The sequence below is a fragment of the Tribolium madens genome, unplaced genomic scaffold, assembly GCF_015345945.1.
Source record: "Tribolium madens isolate multiple individuals breed KSU strain unplaced genomic scaffold, Tmad_KSU_1.1 Scaffold_7;HRSCAF=85;Tcas5.2_LG10, whole genome shotgun sequence".
NCBI lineage: Eukaryota > Metazoa > Arthropoda > Insecta > Coleoptera > Tenebrionidae > Tribolium > Tribolium madens.
The window spans coordinates 9,391,953-9,407,969 of NW_025401050.1; the positions used below are offsets into that span (position 1 = coordinate 9,391,953).

Sequence of the window (16,017 nt, forward strand, 5' to 3'; positions counted from 1 at the left end):
AATTTAATTGTGCATTGATCTGTATTAACATTCCCTATACCTAAATTTAATAATTTCCAAGTTATGGACTTTTTTTTTAACACTACAGAAAATTTATTACTACCCAAACCCGTTTTCACATAGTTTGCTATGGATATCAAAAATGTCAAAATTTTCTCTAAACAAACGTCAACAGTAAATTACTATTTGACAAATAGTGCCAAAATATGAAATATTATTATTGATAGGTTCTACCATGCGATCATTATTTAAAGCCAACAAGTGAGAAAAAAATATTTTTGTTTAATGAACGACATCATAATTTTGTTACACTCTCCATAAATACTAAATAAATTAATTAAATCTAAGTTTGAGTAGCTTTGACTTTTGTCACTGTTGACGTTTATTGAGAAACAATTTTGACATTTTTGATTTCCATAGCAAACTATACGAAAACGTAATAGATTTTCTTCCATTTAGTAAAATAAAAATTGGGGTATTTCATTTGGAAAAATTGAGTTATAGGTATTTGAATTATTACAAAAGTAACCTTAAAATTGTATGGTTTGTTAATTTTCTTTTCAAAATTTGAAAATACCAAAATAAAGATTTAAGCTTTCTCTTTCAAACGCCAAAAAAAAACGAATTCAAAATTTAAGAAAATAGCAGAGTTACCGATTTTTAAAGTAGAAGGTGCAGATTCAAATTTTTTTGAAAAACTCTAAATATTTCAAAAACGGCTAAATTTGGGTATAGGGAAAGCTGATGAAAGCTCTTAAAATAACCCGATTAATCCAAAAACACAGTAAAAAATATACCTTTCCATTTAAAATAAGAAATTTGAGACCGGCTTCCGGTATAAGCGGAAGTGCCGCCATCTTGAAAATATTTTCATTTAGGAGGACTTAATGCATTATGGCTATGTACCAATTTTCAAGCAAATATGATTATTCGAACTCCCAATACTTTAATGTGGGGTTTAGACGGAACACCCTGTATTTTGCTGACCCTTGGTATAAACTAGAACTACAAATAAATAAAAAATAAATTCTTTCTAAAAATTAAGAAAGTATATTGTCTTCAGTTTTTTGCTTAAATTGTTTTTGTGTTTGGCACTTCCAGCTAATTAAAAAAGTTAAATTAAATGTTAAAAGTTTTTAAACATCATAACTCCAAAAAGAATTTTTTGATGCAACATTTTTTTTTCGACTATTAAAGCACTCATTTGGATGTTAAAAAACGTATATTTTTGAACAAAGTATTTTTTTATTTTTCTTTATTAATAATCTTGTAGTTGTGGTAAAAACAACAAATATCGTAATCTAGGTCAGGACATAGTAGCATTTTACGTAAAAAAGCTTTTGCTTGGCATCAATTTTGTCCCACGATTGTAATGGTTTATAATCATTGGAACAATAGCGCAAATTGAGCGTTTGTGTATTTATAACTATTATTAGTAACGGATGGAAAACTTTTTATTCGAATCCGATGCAGCAGAGAGAATTCCGGGGAAATTGTCGAGTGAGAGAGAATTGAAATCAATCGCTGTCTAATCCGGTTAATGAGGAGCAATTGATTTGAATAATCATGGGTGTAGGTAATGGGGCTAACATGGAAACTGCATCTTCTCAGCTAAGAGAGAATTTTGTCTAAAAATGCAAGCTAATTCGCAAAACCTCAAACAATACAATGTCAATGCTGTAACATAAATCGCTTTCTCAATTTCAACGAGGTCAACATTTGAACTCTTTGAAACGACGAAAACTTATCGATACGCAACAGAGACACTTGCAGAACCGCGACCTTGAAGTTGATGCGTTTCACAAGTGCAACCGTTGCGTCACTTTAAAACACCACTTTTCTCTCTCGCAAATTATAAATCAATTAAACGACAAACGAAAGTCGATTACATAACGGAGAAACTTTCAAAAGACAAGCAGGTGCATAATGCACTGGCATCTAGGTCAACATAGAACTAGAGGTGCATTTTGCACGGATGAAATTATAAGTTTTCGTTAATTTCATTACAAATGCAATAACATTAATGCTACTTTGCAATAATGACATTAACAAGATTGTATTTAAATCGTCATAATTGTTGCACGCAAATTCACAACCACACGTGTTTCTATTTCTGTTTGAATGCATCGCAAGGTCGGTCTTATGAAATATTGAAAAGCGCTATTTATGGATTCATTTCAGTGCACGTTTTTCCAGGTAGTTTAGGGATGAATACTTAAATTTATTGATCGCGGTGGCTGGTCAGTAGAGGCAATTATGTGTAAAAGCTTCTAAAAATTGTAATTTTGGGTACTTTGACCCCACACAAAGTGGTAGACTTATCTTATTATCTTCTAAATGTTTTGCAAGGAATCGTTTTTTGATTTATTTTTTATTGTACAAGCTATAAGACGTCCTAGAACCTTTTTTCTTCTCTTTTTTATTAGTTTATTTTACTTTATCTTACAGCATCTGATTTTGTTCTATTTTGTCGTGTTTTTCACTAAATGCTGCAGAAATGAGGTGAAGGTGTATTTTGTCAAAATACTGTTGAATATCAGAATATCACATTTTTAATTTTTTTGGAAAAAATAATTCTTATTCTGGTCAAAGCAAATAAAAATTCTAACTTTATTTGTTGTTGTTATTTTTTCTTTTGCGAATCTACATTTTATAATATTTGTTTGATAATTTATTAATAGTGATTTATAAACACGTCTTTTACCTTAAAAATAACTAAAATCAACGTTGTTTTGCAACCTGCTGTTCTTGACGTATACCTATTTAGTAAATTTTAAATTTAAGCAATATTTTTAATTAATCTTGGTATAATTATTTCAATAATGTATACATTTAAAAGAAAGAAATTTAAGATCAAAACACGACAAATTAAGTGTTAAAAAAGAAGTTAACTTTGCTGGAATTTGATTGTATTTATTTTTATTTAAAGGTGTCGTGATTTTTTACATTTTGATACATTTTCTCGAAAATTTTTGGTATTGGGTAATGCATTGTTTTTCAAGTTACTATTTTTGAGACAATTCTTGAAATATAGAGCAATATACAGGGTGTTTTAGAACTCGCGCCACAAAGAAAAATTCTTAGTACTAAGTTAGATAAGATACCAGAAACATGGAAAAAATGTTTAAAAAATTCTGTCAAAAAATTTTAAAATTAATTTTTTGACATTTGACATTTTTCATGTTTAATTATTACTGTTAGTGATGATCTTGTATATGTTTTTTCATAATAATTATATTCAGTAATGGGACAAAAATTTTGTTAATAAAAGCCATAAAATAACGGTAATTATATAGTTACAATTTAGGAAAAAAACATGTAAAATTATTTTTCCAACAGAATTAGATAGTCAAAGTGCAAAATTTAAATTTCCATAATTTCGGAATTTTTATAGGTGATTTTTTTAACATTTTTGCTATTTTATCTTACATGGCATTTTTCTCTGGGGCGAGTTCTGAAACATCCTGTATGTATAAGATTCTGTGTTCTTATTACCAACAAATACTAAAAATTCTATAACAAAATAAAGATGTATTTTCAAATTTTGTTTTCTCTCAATGTTGTTGTAGAGCTTGTATTTTAAACTTTGCGAAAAAAATTGAATAACTTCGCAAACACCGTTTTAGGACATCAGCAAGGCAAATTGGAATATGGAAAAATTTATGTGGGTTGTAATTTGATTTAAAAAAGTTAGTACGGTCCTGGAATAACTTGAAAATAGTTTTAGTTGAACTGCTTCGGCAGCTATGTAACAACAAAAAAATTGTATTTTTAATAATAAAGTTAATATCTTCTGACACTGTTCTTGTATACGAGCAGGTAGTAGAAAAAAATATACAGAGTGTTCCATTTTTATTGTTACAAATTTAACCAGATGATAGAATATTCAATTTGATAAAAGTTTCCTATAAACATACAGGGTGCGCCAGAACTCGCGCCCCAGAGAAAATTTTCAAGTTACGTAAGACACCACAAACATGAAAAAATTTTGACATTTATTTTTTGACATTTGACATTTTTTTTTATATCTATTTAATGATACTAATGATTTTGTATATGTTTTTTTACAATTATTTAGTAAAGGGACAAAAATTTTGCCAATAAAAGCCACAAATAACATTGAACAGAGTTACAATTTAGGATACAGCTTCCTTGTTTCCTCTTTTAATAGCCTATAGCAAAAAAACTTGGAAAATTATTTTTTCAACAGAAATAAATAGAGTCAAAGTGCAAACTTTAAACCCTCATAACCTCCAAATTTTTTTAACATTTTTTCCATGTTCCTGGTTTCTCCTCTGGGGCGCGAGTTCTAGCGCACCCTGTATAACGAAAAATTTTATATAAGGGTGCTACATCCCCTGAAAGGGGTGCATTTTTTAATGGATTTTTTCTAATATTTCAGAAACCATCGTGGATAAAATTACAAAATTTGGTACAACTTTTATACACCCAAATGAATTCAAAGATAAAATGTCGAAATTTTTACTCAGGGGCGTCCTAAACAGGGGGGTTTAGGGTAAAAAGTACCCTAACTATTTTGGCGGTTTTTGCCACTTTCAGCCACAAAATTCTAAATTTCATAGTTTTTCACAAAAAAGAGGTCTCTTGCGTTTTTACCGTTTTTGAATAAAATCAGTTTACAATTTCTTTGTCTTACCGACCATAAAGAGGATAAAAATTAAAAATTAAATTTGTCCTAAAATTGAATATTCTATCACCTGTTTAAGTTTATAACAATTTATTTAGATAGTGTGAAGCTCAACGCATTGAGGAAGATTTTTAGTGAGATTTTATGTTTTATCAAAACACAGCAGCATATCATTTAAATACATTCTACGTTCGAACTTTATCTTTGGTATTATTTGCATCTGACATGTTTCATATTTGGATTCTTTTATCTCTTCTGCTTTTCAGCATTTCAGTTTAAAATTTCGGCTTGTGTGATTTTCCTCGCATTAATCTGCGCGCAATGTACAGTAGAATCATAACTAATGATTTTTCTTTTTTTATTTTTCAGAATGCCGTCAAGCTTCGACAAAATGCCGGCCCTGCGCTGGCTGCTTGTAACAGCAGGCTAACCCGGGACTTTTTTCCTCTCATAAGGTGAGCTTGCTTCCCTCAAACATATTTTATCTTAGCTCTTCCGCATACACACAATGTTAGATTAATTCGATGCGAACAAAGCCGCAACACGATTGATTAATAGACTCGGACGTGTTCAAACTGTAATCGTAAATTGAACCTTCGCGATTTCTATGAATTGAAGCCCATCGCACATTCCGTCCGACCTGTTTTCAAAAGACGCTATTATTGTAACCTCGGGAAGGTATTGTCAAGTCAAATGCAATGGAAATGGCCCCGTCATGTATACAGGTTATTACGGAAATCACTGCTCTTAACTACTATTATCACCAAATTTTAGCTTGGTCCAATGATGAATAGTTTGCCTGAATTGACAAACCATGATTGTTGATTAGTCTTTCTGAGGGCCTGATTTTTTAATTTCGATGTTTTTACTTTTTTATACCGAACTTCAGTTATATTTCCGACTAGCTTGCACCCGTGACTTTGTCCACCTAGACTTTCGATATAAACTTTTGTTAATTTCAAAGGTGGAATGTAAAGTTAGTTATTTTTTTCTTGATTCAACTCAAAACAACGCGGGAGCAGAGGGTCGATTTTTAAGAAAGTAATGAAAGCACGCTACACCCTCAAAGACAAAATTTTAGATTTTATGTTTATAATTTCGTTTAAATATTTGCACCCTATTTCATCCCATTATAGGTCGGTTTTTGAAAAGTGCCTGATTAGTGCACTTCACTCTCTAAGAATTATATTTTTCAAATATCATCTTCGTCAGGGAGTCGGTTTTTGGTACTTATTATTCTTGTTCAAAAGCAACCAGCAATACACCCTAGGCAGGGTCCAAACTCAGGCTTTACCTGCGTTCAGGGGTTGGGTTAGTAAGGGTAATAAATTGTAATAAAAGTAAAAGATCAGTTCGCTAATATTTTTATGCTTTGAATTTGAGGAAGTTGCTCCAGAAAAAAAAATCTAATCATAATTATTCCTATCTACTTGATAGGTTGTACATATTTACTAATTAGAAAGCTCACAGGTTCCATTTTCAATGGAAATTAAATTTTTATATGGGGTAACAAGACATACAATTCCATAAATTAAAATTTTTACAATCGGAAAAATTACAAACTTATGCAATTGTGGACATCAAAATATGTCAGTTCAAAAAATATCAACGTAAGCCACGCTTTAGTGTCATTATGATTGACGTTTGGATCTAAAACTTGAAAGATTTAGTTGAAATTTATTTTTGGCGTCAATTTCCTAATACATACAATAAAGCCAGCAGTTGCAGTACGTTTTTTATGTAGTTATTATTTTTTTATTTTGAATTCTTGTCATTTTTATTCAGCTGTCAGCATAAAAACTACAAAAATCAAAAAAAAAGTTGCACATAAAGTCAGTTTTACATTTTATGTCAACCGAATGACAAATTAAAGGTGTCTTTTTTGGTTTTTTGCTTATATCTCGGAAATTATCACTCCTATAGATTTTATCTTCTTATTGAAATTAAAGCTTACAAAATTTCCTACAAAAATAGTCCTTTGCATTTTTGTTGTAGGACAAACCGTAAGCGAGTTATAGGGCAGACAAACAACATCTTTTAAAAAAATGTGCTTTATCTGCATTTAAAACAGCATTAGTCTTGTAATTTAAAAAAAAACTGACAGTAAATTGATTTTACTGGGTCCAATATTTTATTAAAGGAAGTGGGAGTCACGAGGGTCTATAAACATTTTTATTTAGCTACAAAAATAAAAAAAAAAAGTTGCACATAAAGTCAGTTTTACATTTTATGTCAACCGAATGACAAATCGTCCAAAATTCCGTGTCCGTACATCTAAACATCAAATTTACAATGCACACTATAACATTCATATTCTTTGGAGGGGAATTTATGATTTTTTTTAGCTAGGTTTTTTTAGTTTAAAAGTGTCCTTGTTTTCCATTACAATTTTTTGCCATTGACCACATTTATGGCTACCACTAACTAACATTTATAGTTATGTCTTATAAAAAAAAGATTGTGATAGGCCGAATCATTTCTTATGAAGAACAACGATAAATTAAAAAATAAAAACGATCTCTTCAATATATTTTTCATAGTTGCCCCGCTAAAAATTATTTGTTTGAGAAATGGGACTTCTGGCGAGCATTTGTTTAAAAGTAATATTTTTGAAAATGGTCATATTAGGTACTCAATACCCAAAATATAGTTTTTCAGAACGGATAAGTCAATTTAGTTACTATCGTGGCGAAATTTGTTTAATTAATAATAAGTGTAAATTTGTTGTATAATAAATTATTTTGTCTGATTATTGTTGCTATTTATTAAAACTCTCATAGATAATAAATAATCTTAGATGCTCACAAGGCACACATTTTTTCGAAAAAAAAATGGTCAGGTCTACTAAACTCGGGAGATTCGATAGAAGTACAATTCCAACGAAATTAGCTTGTTTTCTTATTTCACGTCAAATGTTTCTGCTTCTAGTTTTCTAATAATAATAATAATAACTAAAAATTATTATGCTAATTACATGATAAAGATGACCATAATCCGTTATTTGCTTGGGTTGCTACAAGGGCAGGTATAGACTCTCGATCCTCCACAGAAGCGGCACTGACAACGCCTCTAGTGGTAAAAGCTATGAACTAGGAGGCATTTTTGGGTAAAATATATTTATTAATAATTTAAAAACAACAGTGTTTTACTACATGGTGTTTGTTGAATTTGTTAAGAATTAATATTTTGTAATAAATACCAAAACCCTAAAACGAATCTTTAGGTCTACCGTTAAATATCGTGACTTTTACATCAATTACAATATCTCAAAAACTAAACACTTTTTTTTTAAAAAATGCCAACGCATCGGCCTATAGAATATTCTTTTAAATTATCTTACAAGAACCGAAATTGATTACTTGAAAAATGACTGAGTAAAGTTGTTTTCAAGTTCACCATTTATGCATTTTTGTTATTTTTTTAAAAGCATTGAATTTTTTTAAAAAAATCTCAACGTATCGGCCTGTAGATTTAAAAAAACCTTTATTTTGATGTATAATACATGAAATTCTGTTGCAAATTAAGAGAGTAATCTTGTTCTCAATATACTAACGTCTCGAATCGTTGGTCGCGGACATCCTTAAACGTATACACCCTATTTCACCCCCTTAGAAACTGATTTTTAAAAATCTCGTCTTAGTGCAGCTTTACACAACCGCCAAAGAACATATCTTCCAAATTTTATTTTCTATCTTTGTTTAAGTGTTGACAACCCATATAAATATATTTTCAAAAAAACCTTCCTTAGTATTCCTCTACACCCTCCAAAGAATATGTTTTGTAAATTTCTTGTTTTTATCTTCGTTTAAATGTTTACACCCCGTTTCGCCCTTCTTAAAATTGATTTACAAAAAAATCCTTCTTTAGCGAACCTTTAGGAACGCATCTGCCAAATTTCATGTTTCTAGTTTGTGTGGTTTAGGCTGTGCGTTGTCTGTCAGTCAGTCACGGAACTCTTTTATATATACCAGGTGAATAAAAAGTATGGAACCAAACGTTTTTTGCTTAAACTATTTATTTGAAAAAACTAATTGGTGAGTGATAAAGTACTATAAAAATGTGATGATTTAAGAAGAATAAAATTTTTCGAAATTTCCTTTTGTTTTTGAGTTCTACAAAAAAATTATTTTTTTTAAATGGCACCCCACTATAAAATCATTTTTCTCATAAAAGCTATACTGTAAGGATTACAACTATCTGCTTTATATTTAATTTAAAAAAAAATTTTTTTTTACATAAATTGCAATTTTGACAAAGAAAATCCCATAACTCAAAAACAAAACAAAATTTCGTTCTGATAATACGATCACATTTTTTATATCACTTTAATTTATATTAATTATTATTTTCTGGAGGCAAATGATTAAAAATAAAACCGCTTGGTTCCATACTTTATATTCACCCTGTATATACAGGGTGTTCCGTTTTAATTGTTACAAATTTAAACAGGTGATAGCATATTCAATTCTAAGACAAAAGTTTCCTATAAACATGTATCAAAAAATGCTTGGTAAGGGAGCTATACCCCCTGGAAGGGGGCTAATATGGTTTTGTTAATATTTCAGAAACCATTTAAGATAAAGTTACAAAATTTGGTACAGATTATAAGCTTTATACACCTAAACGAATTCAAACATCAAATGTCGAAATTTTTAATCAAGGGCGTACGAAACTGGGGGAGTTAAACATTAAAAAAAATAATTACTATTAATTCAGTAGCCAAAAAGTGCACAGTTGCACAAGACATGGAAGAAATATCACTTAATAATCTCATTTGTGTTAAACTGAATCCATTATTCTTTATTTTTACAATAAAATAATTTGAATTTCAGTATTTATAACGACTTTTACAATCTCAACGGATAAGTGATCCGTGGTGGAATTACTATGGTTGCTATAGTATCAACAAACCTCTTCATTTTTAAATCTTTACAAATGCAAAACACTAAAAATTGTTACAGCTTTAAATTCTGTACTTTCTTCTTTGCAGAAGCAAGAAAAAATTTGTTCTAACCGTCTTATTTTTAAAACTACGCAAAATCGACTAATAAAAGTTTAGCTTCATAAAAATCTTCATCCAAAAATGCTAAGAAACATATGGTGTTTCATTTAAAAAAACACAAGTTTGTATTGTAACTTATTTTTGGGACACGCTGTATAGTTGAAAATAATTTTAGGCGATGGACTAGATTAGTATCAATCGATTTCCCATATACATAAAGGTCAATATTGGACTTTACCAACTCGCTTGGACACCCTGTACATATTTTGAATCTAAATTACAACTTTTTGTCTTTAATATTTTGTTTTTTTTTTTGATATTTTTACTACACGATTCATTGAGGATGTGACTAATTAAGTAATTACACAGTGATTTTATATAATTCAATTTATTTTAATTTTTTTATATGTTAATTAACAATAGTCTATAATTCTTTTTAAGGTGTAAATAAAAAAGGTTTTCTTTTGCAAAACTGTTATCTGATAAAATACCGAATAACGTGATTTTATTAAAAAGTAAATAAAACAACAAATAAACTTTTAGTCGTTTTCTTATCAATTTTCCTGTTGACGCAATGGTTGTTTGATGTAAATAATTCGTGATTTAGTACGGATTTTATTACAAATGAACAAATTATAAATTCAGTTCTTCATTTTTTGTTCATAAAAATGATTTGAGTACACAAATAGGCACTAGAAAGTACTTATTTTAGTCAGAAAAGGTGTAACATTCAACAAAAATCTTATTTACCTACAAATAAAAAAAAATGGACACTACAGGAAGTTCGACTTATGGGATTTCCACTGTACTTGAAATATAAAAATTAAAATTATTAAAAATTAAATTATGGAATTCTAAATTCAAATTGATAAAGTATCATTTAACTGAAAAATTATTTTTTTAAGAAGTTATAGTTATTGTTAATTATTTTGTTTTCGAAACATCTGCTAACAATAATACTAAATGTAACAAATAGCTACAGTATTTGAAAAAATATTTATGATAATAATGTGGGTTGTACCTACCTTCTTGTTCATTTTTTACTTAAATCTACTTTATTGTTTTTTTTTTTTCAAAAAATAGTTAAAAAGAATTTTAAAATAATTAGTTTTACTAATTAAACGAAAAAAGCGTGTTTTTTATGATCAAATAGTTTAGTCTCGAAATTAATTGTAATATTTAGTTTTTAATGGATTTTGTTTCAATTTTTTTTAATTAATGCAGTGGTTTTTTGGACTATTCGTATTAATATACAAATTCTTGTATTTAAACTATTTAGTTACATAGTATAATTATGTATCATATGTATCACAGAAAAAGAAAAAAATATATTTTTTTCCATTTTATTTTGTGTGAGACAGGAAAGACTCAATTTTGAAACGCTTTATAAATTTCGGCGAGGCGACGCTTCGGTTTATACCTTTTCTTGGTAGTTACCGACTTGGGAGCTGGTTTTCGGTCTATTTCGATTATGGCTTTTACAAAATGTGTCCGCGAGGAGATTTTGACATGTCTGTTTTGTGTGCCTGAAGCGAGCTAAATTAAACTGTCTAGAAACATGAAAATTACAAGACTATAACGTTGAGATACAGAGAGAAATCTTTCGTTCTGATTTCAGGAAGATCATTCGAATTTTATAAATTTTTGTCATCCTCTGTGTCAGCGAATTTGCATTCCTTGCAAATCCAGAATAATATTCTCGTGCGAGTTAATGACTCCAAACTTGGTTGTTGACCTTCACGTCTGAATTTCAGACAATGTAAACAAATATCAAGCTTTCGAGATATTCCGAATTCATCTTTCACACAACTTCAAAGCTTGTCACTGCTTTAAAAATCGATTATGCGTTCTAAATAAACTTCCCAGTGATAACACCTAGAGATTTCCTCAACCTTGTAAATATCGATTCATTGCCGACAAATGTTACAAATACGGAGTAGCGTTTTCGTCTTTTTTTCTCGACGTCTCACTTTTTTATTTATGGAATGTTGTAATTATTAGTTATTCCGATTGCGAGTATGAAAATTGAATTTTTTCGTTTCAAATAGGAGTAAATAGGGAAAGATCGCGTGACTACGCGCTCAGATTACGAAACTGTGAAAGTCGAGAAGCTTATCGAATCGGTAGCGAAACCTGTCGGAGCTTTTGTAGACTTTTGCAACTAAAAACTCTTTTTAATTAATTACAAGGGACGAAGAGATGTTAAATAATGTAGATTGTTACCGCCTACTCCGAAATAGAAGGTCTTTATTTTTAAATTGGGGGAATTTTTCTCTTCTTTTATGACGCACCCTATACTTTCCCTGCTTGATCGATGGCGTGGAAGGTTCTCTTGTTATAATTGGAAACTTTTCACTTGTTTGTCGGAAAATGATGGCTAATCGTTTATTTCATGCTTTTAAACTTTCTAAATGAAAATGTTAGTTCATGAAAGCTTTCAAGACTTTTTTGGTTTGTGGCAAGGACTTCTTGTTTGATGGATTGTGTACTAGTGGGTCTTTTTTATCACGTGATAACACTACTGCATTTGTCTTTTTATCTTACTGTTAGAAATAAGTAATAATAATGATAATAATTTTTTTGGAAATATTTTAGTGTGTATAAAAAAATAATAGTTTTTTCTCAATCGGATAAAGTGAACCTTTATTCTTCTTTTTTTTTATTAATTAATGAAATACTTATTTTTACTCTTAAAACAGACTGCAATTGGATGAACTGAATATTTTTAAATAAACTTCTTGTTTGCCATCCATTATTTAACAAATTTACCATCTTTTGCTGTAATTTTGAGTAAAGTTGTGTATAGATCTCTGGAATAAAAATTGTTAACCCTTCGATTGAAAATGCCCTCGGCTCTCTTTGGTCACCTCTGGGATTCTCTACATTCTTGAGATTAAAACAGTTGTTTATTCCTTTAAATGTGTAAATACAGGGTGTGTTAGAACTCGCGCCTTAGAGAAAAATTTCATTAAAATAGGATACCAGGTACATGGAAAAAATGTTTAAAAAATTCTCTGTCCAAAGACTTTGACATTTATTTTTTGACATTTGACATTTTTTATGTCTATGTAATAACACTGATAATCTTGTATATGTTTTTTTATAATTATTTACTAAAGTACAAAAATTTTGTCAATAAAAGCCACAAATAACATTAAACAGTTACAATTTAGGATACAGCTTTCTTGTTTCCTCTTCTAATAGCTTGTAGTAAAAAAAAATAACTTTACATGGCATTTTTCTCAGGGGCGCGAGTTCTGGCGCAGCCTGTATGTAGACAACTATTAAACACCGATTTTGTAAAATTGGATTTTTTTTATTTCTTCTTATTTTCTCCAGTTAAAGTAAGTAAACATACATACAGGGTGAATATAAAGTATGAAACCAAGCTGTTTTATTTTTAATCATTTTATATTTAATCATTTATTTAATCATTTAAAGCAGATAGTTGTAATCCTTAGAGTAAAGCTTTTATGAGAAAAATGATTTTATAGTGGGTTGCCATTAAAAAAAATATTTTTTTGTAGAACCCAAAAACAAAAGGAAATTTCGAAAAATTTTATTCTTCTTAAATCATCACATTTTTATAGTACTTTATCACTCATCAATTAGTTTTTTCAAAAAATAAATAGTATAAACAAAAAACGTTTGGTTCCATACTTTTTATTCACCTGGTATGTATAAAATCTGTCTATTTTGCTAGAATTTTATGCTTTTGACTTACCAAACTAGTTTATGAGGGATTTAATAAGGGTGTTTGTAAAGCTATTGTTACCAATGCGACCAGCTGGCCATTGAAGCAACCTCGAAGGAAACAAACCTTTACAAGGCCTAAAAAAACCATAAAATTCAAGCAAATATACAGGGTGTTTAAAAATGCCGCACTAAAACTATGAAGCATTTGGTGAGTGAGGGAAAAATATTTAAAACATTTTTGGTTCAGTGGGGGTTTTGTGTAAGAATCTTCAAACGTTATTAGTTGTACTTTTACTACTAAATAACACTCAAAATGCAATTAAAATACGTAGAATGGAAGGTAGATTAATAATCTTTAACATTCAATGCGATTTACCTCTTCGAAATTATCGATAATTATCCAAAAATCGATCGAATTCAAGAATTGAATTATTCCATGGCAACTCTCTTGATTTTCTCAAGGTAGGTACACACAGTTGCCAGATTTAGGTACCATAAAATAAACCACAAATTTAACATCAAGAATTTTTTAAATATTTTTCCCCTCACTCACCAAATGCTTCTAAACACCGTACCATAGTTTTAGTGCGGCATTTTTGACACACCCTGTAGACAGACTTTACATACTATTTTGAATATTATTTTTATTATTGAGAACTAACGATTTGGCCTTTATGTTAGCGATATAATATAATAATACTAAAAGGAAAGGAAAATTTCTTCAGAAGAAAATCATGCAAATTAGAAAAGTATGAATAACATTCATAGGGGTTTCTAGAAAATCTTTTTTGTACTAATAATGCAATAAGAAGGAAAATACAATGAATTTGTTTTTGTAAATATCAAAAATAGTCATTTAACAACACTTGAAATTAAATATTTATAAATGTAGCCAAAATGTTTTTTGAAAAGAAACAAAAAAATCTCTGTTGTGAATTGGTATTTTTTTGCCCAAGATGTTATTTATAAATGGTTTGCTGTCTTCCAACTCTAAAATAAAAATGTTCAAAAATGCGGAAAATTGCTTGCAACGATTAAACCAAAAAGCAGCACAATGGAAAATAACGAGCCCATGATTGAGTAAAGGAAAGAGTAAATTGCTTAAAATAGCTAACAGGATTTCCAAGCCATTTAGAATAAATAACACGCCGAACACTTCCACGTTAGTCTCACATAAGGTGTGTTCGTTGTAAACCATCATCAATTTCTTGAAGACAACATACAGCTCCAACCCACCCGCAGCGAACTATCACTTATTTACGACACAAGCCGAATTAATTCCATTGCATTCTACACCTCTTCTCTGTCTCTCGAGGAAAAATAATTGTTCAAATATCTTTCTTGCGTTATCTTATCAGAATTCGCAATGTGCGACCTGAAAACAAGCCGACGACCATGAACTTGAACCGCGACACTGATCGTAAAATAAAAATCGGTGTGGCTTTGTTTGTGTTACTGGAAATAATTGTGAAAATGATATTAATGAAACATTTGTGAGGTAAACGGGCTCGACCTTGCTTAAAACGCAAAGGATGTGGTGGAAAATTAAGTTGGCGTTAAGTTTTAAAGAAGATTTAAGTTTTTGTAGCACTAAACGAAATTTCTCTCAGTGCAGTGGAGATTCTGTGTTTTATTTTAGAAAATTCGCTTCCGCAAACTTTCTTTAATAAAGCAAAAGATGTGTACAGGCTGCCCCAGAAATAAATGCATTGATTTAATCAGTAGCAGGAAAGCTGCTTCATTACTTTTTTTAATTATATTGAATTAAAAAACTGAATTAATGAACTTGTTTTTTTTTTTCTATTAATACCTACTATTATTATTGGAATTAATTAAAAATGTGTCTGAAAATTCACATGTTATTTTTGTGTAGGAGAGACTGAGGGTGGGTGTACCGAAAGTGAATTAAATTAAAATTAAATTAATTAATATATTAATATATATTAAAATCAGACTTTACATTTTAAAAATCATCTAATTTTTAATTTCTTTTTGTCAAATCACATATCAAGTGTCAATTATGAACAATTTTTATATACTTTTTAAGAAGTTTTTTTTTAATCAAAATGTTTTAATGTTTTTGTGTTTTATTTTAAAATTTGTGAACTAATAATTTTATTGAAATATCTGTTTTAGCAATGTCGAAAATTTAAAATTTTCTAGAATTATAAAATGTAAGTTGCATATCTAGATGGAAAAGTTATCACTCCAAAAAACACTGAAAATCTGTTATTAATAATCTATAATAATGTATAAATTTTTTTTTTTGTTTTTTTATTGATTGTAAAAAGGCTTTTTAGGAAGATCATGATTGACATGATTTTTTGGTCTCTTGACCATTTGGTGCAAATTTGCAGTCATCCATTTCTGTTATTGTAATTTTTTGAACAAAAATATTGATTTTGCAGTTAATAGTTATCAATTTTAATTATTCTAGTTTTTTGACTAAAATGTTGATCCAAAAGTTATTATATTTTAAAGAACATAAGATTAAATTTTGATACAAGGGCTATGTAATCGGGCTTAATATTTATTACAAGGGAGGAAAGTGTATCTTTTTTCGCTCACTGGTAGAAGTTATAGTAAACACCAAGGGAGGAAAAGTCATTTTTCTCCAATGTAATACATATAATTTTTCCTACGACTCATGAAGAAAAACTTCAAAACGAAC

The 16,017-nt window shown here is 29.3% G+C and overlaps 1 protein-coding gene across 1 annotated transcript in view; it reads left to right on the plus strand.

Moving 5' to 3' along the window:
• LOC123010291 overlaps positions 1-16,017 on the plus strand; it is a 112,982-nt gene that overhangs the window by 73,539 nt on the left and 23,426 nt on the right. Inside the window, exon 3 of the mRNA XM_044407058.1 lies at positions 5,018-5,103. The gene's annotated coding sequence lies outside the window, so the exon portion shown is untranslated. The remainder of the gene's footprint in view (positions 1-5,017; positions 5,104-16,017) is intronic.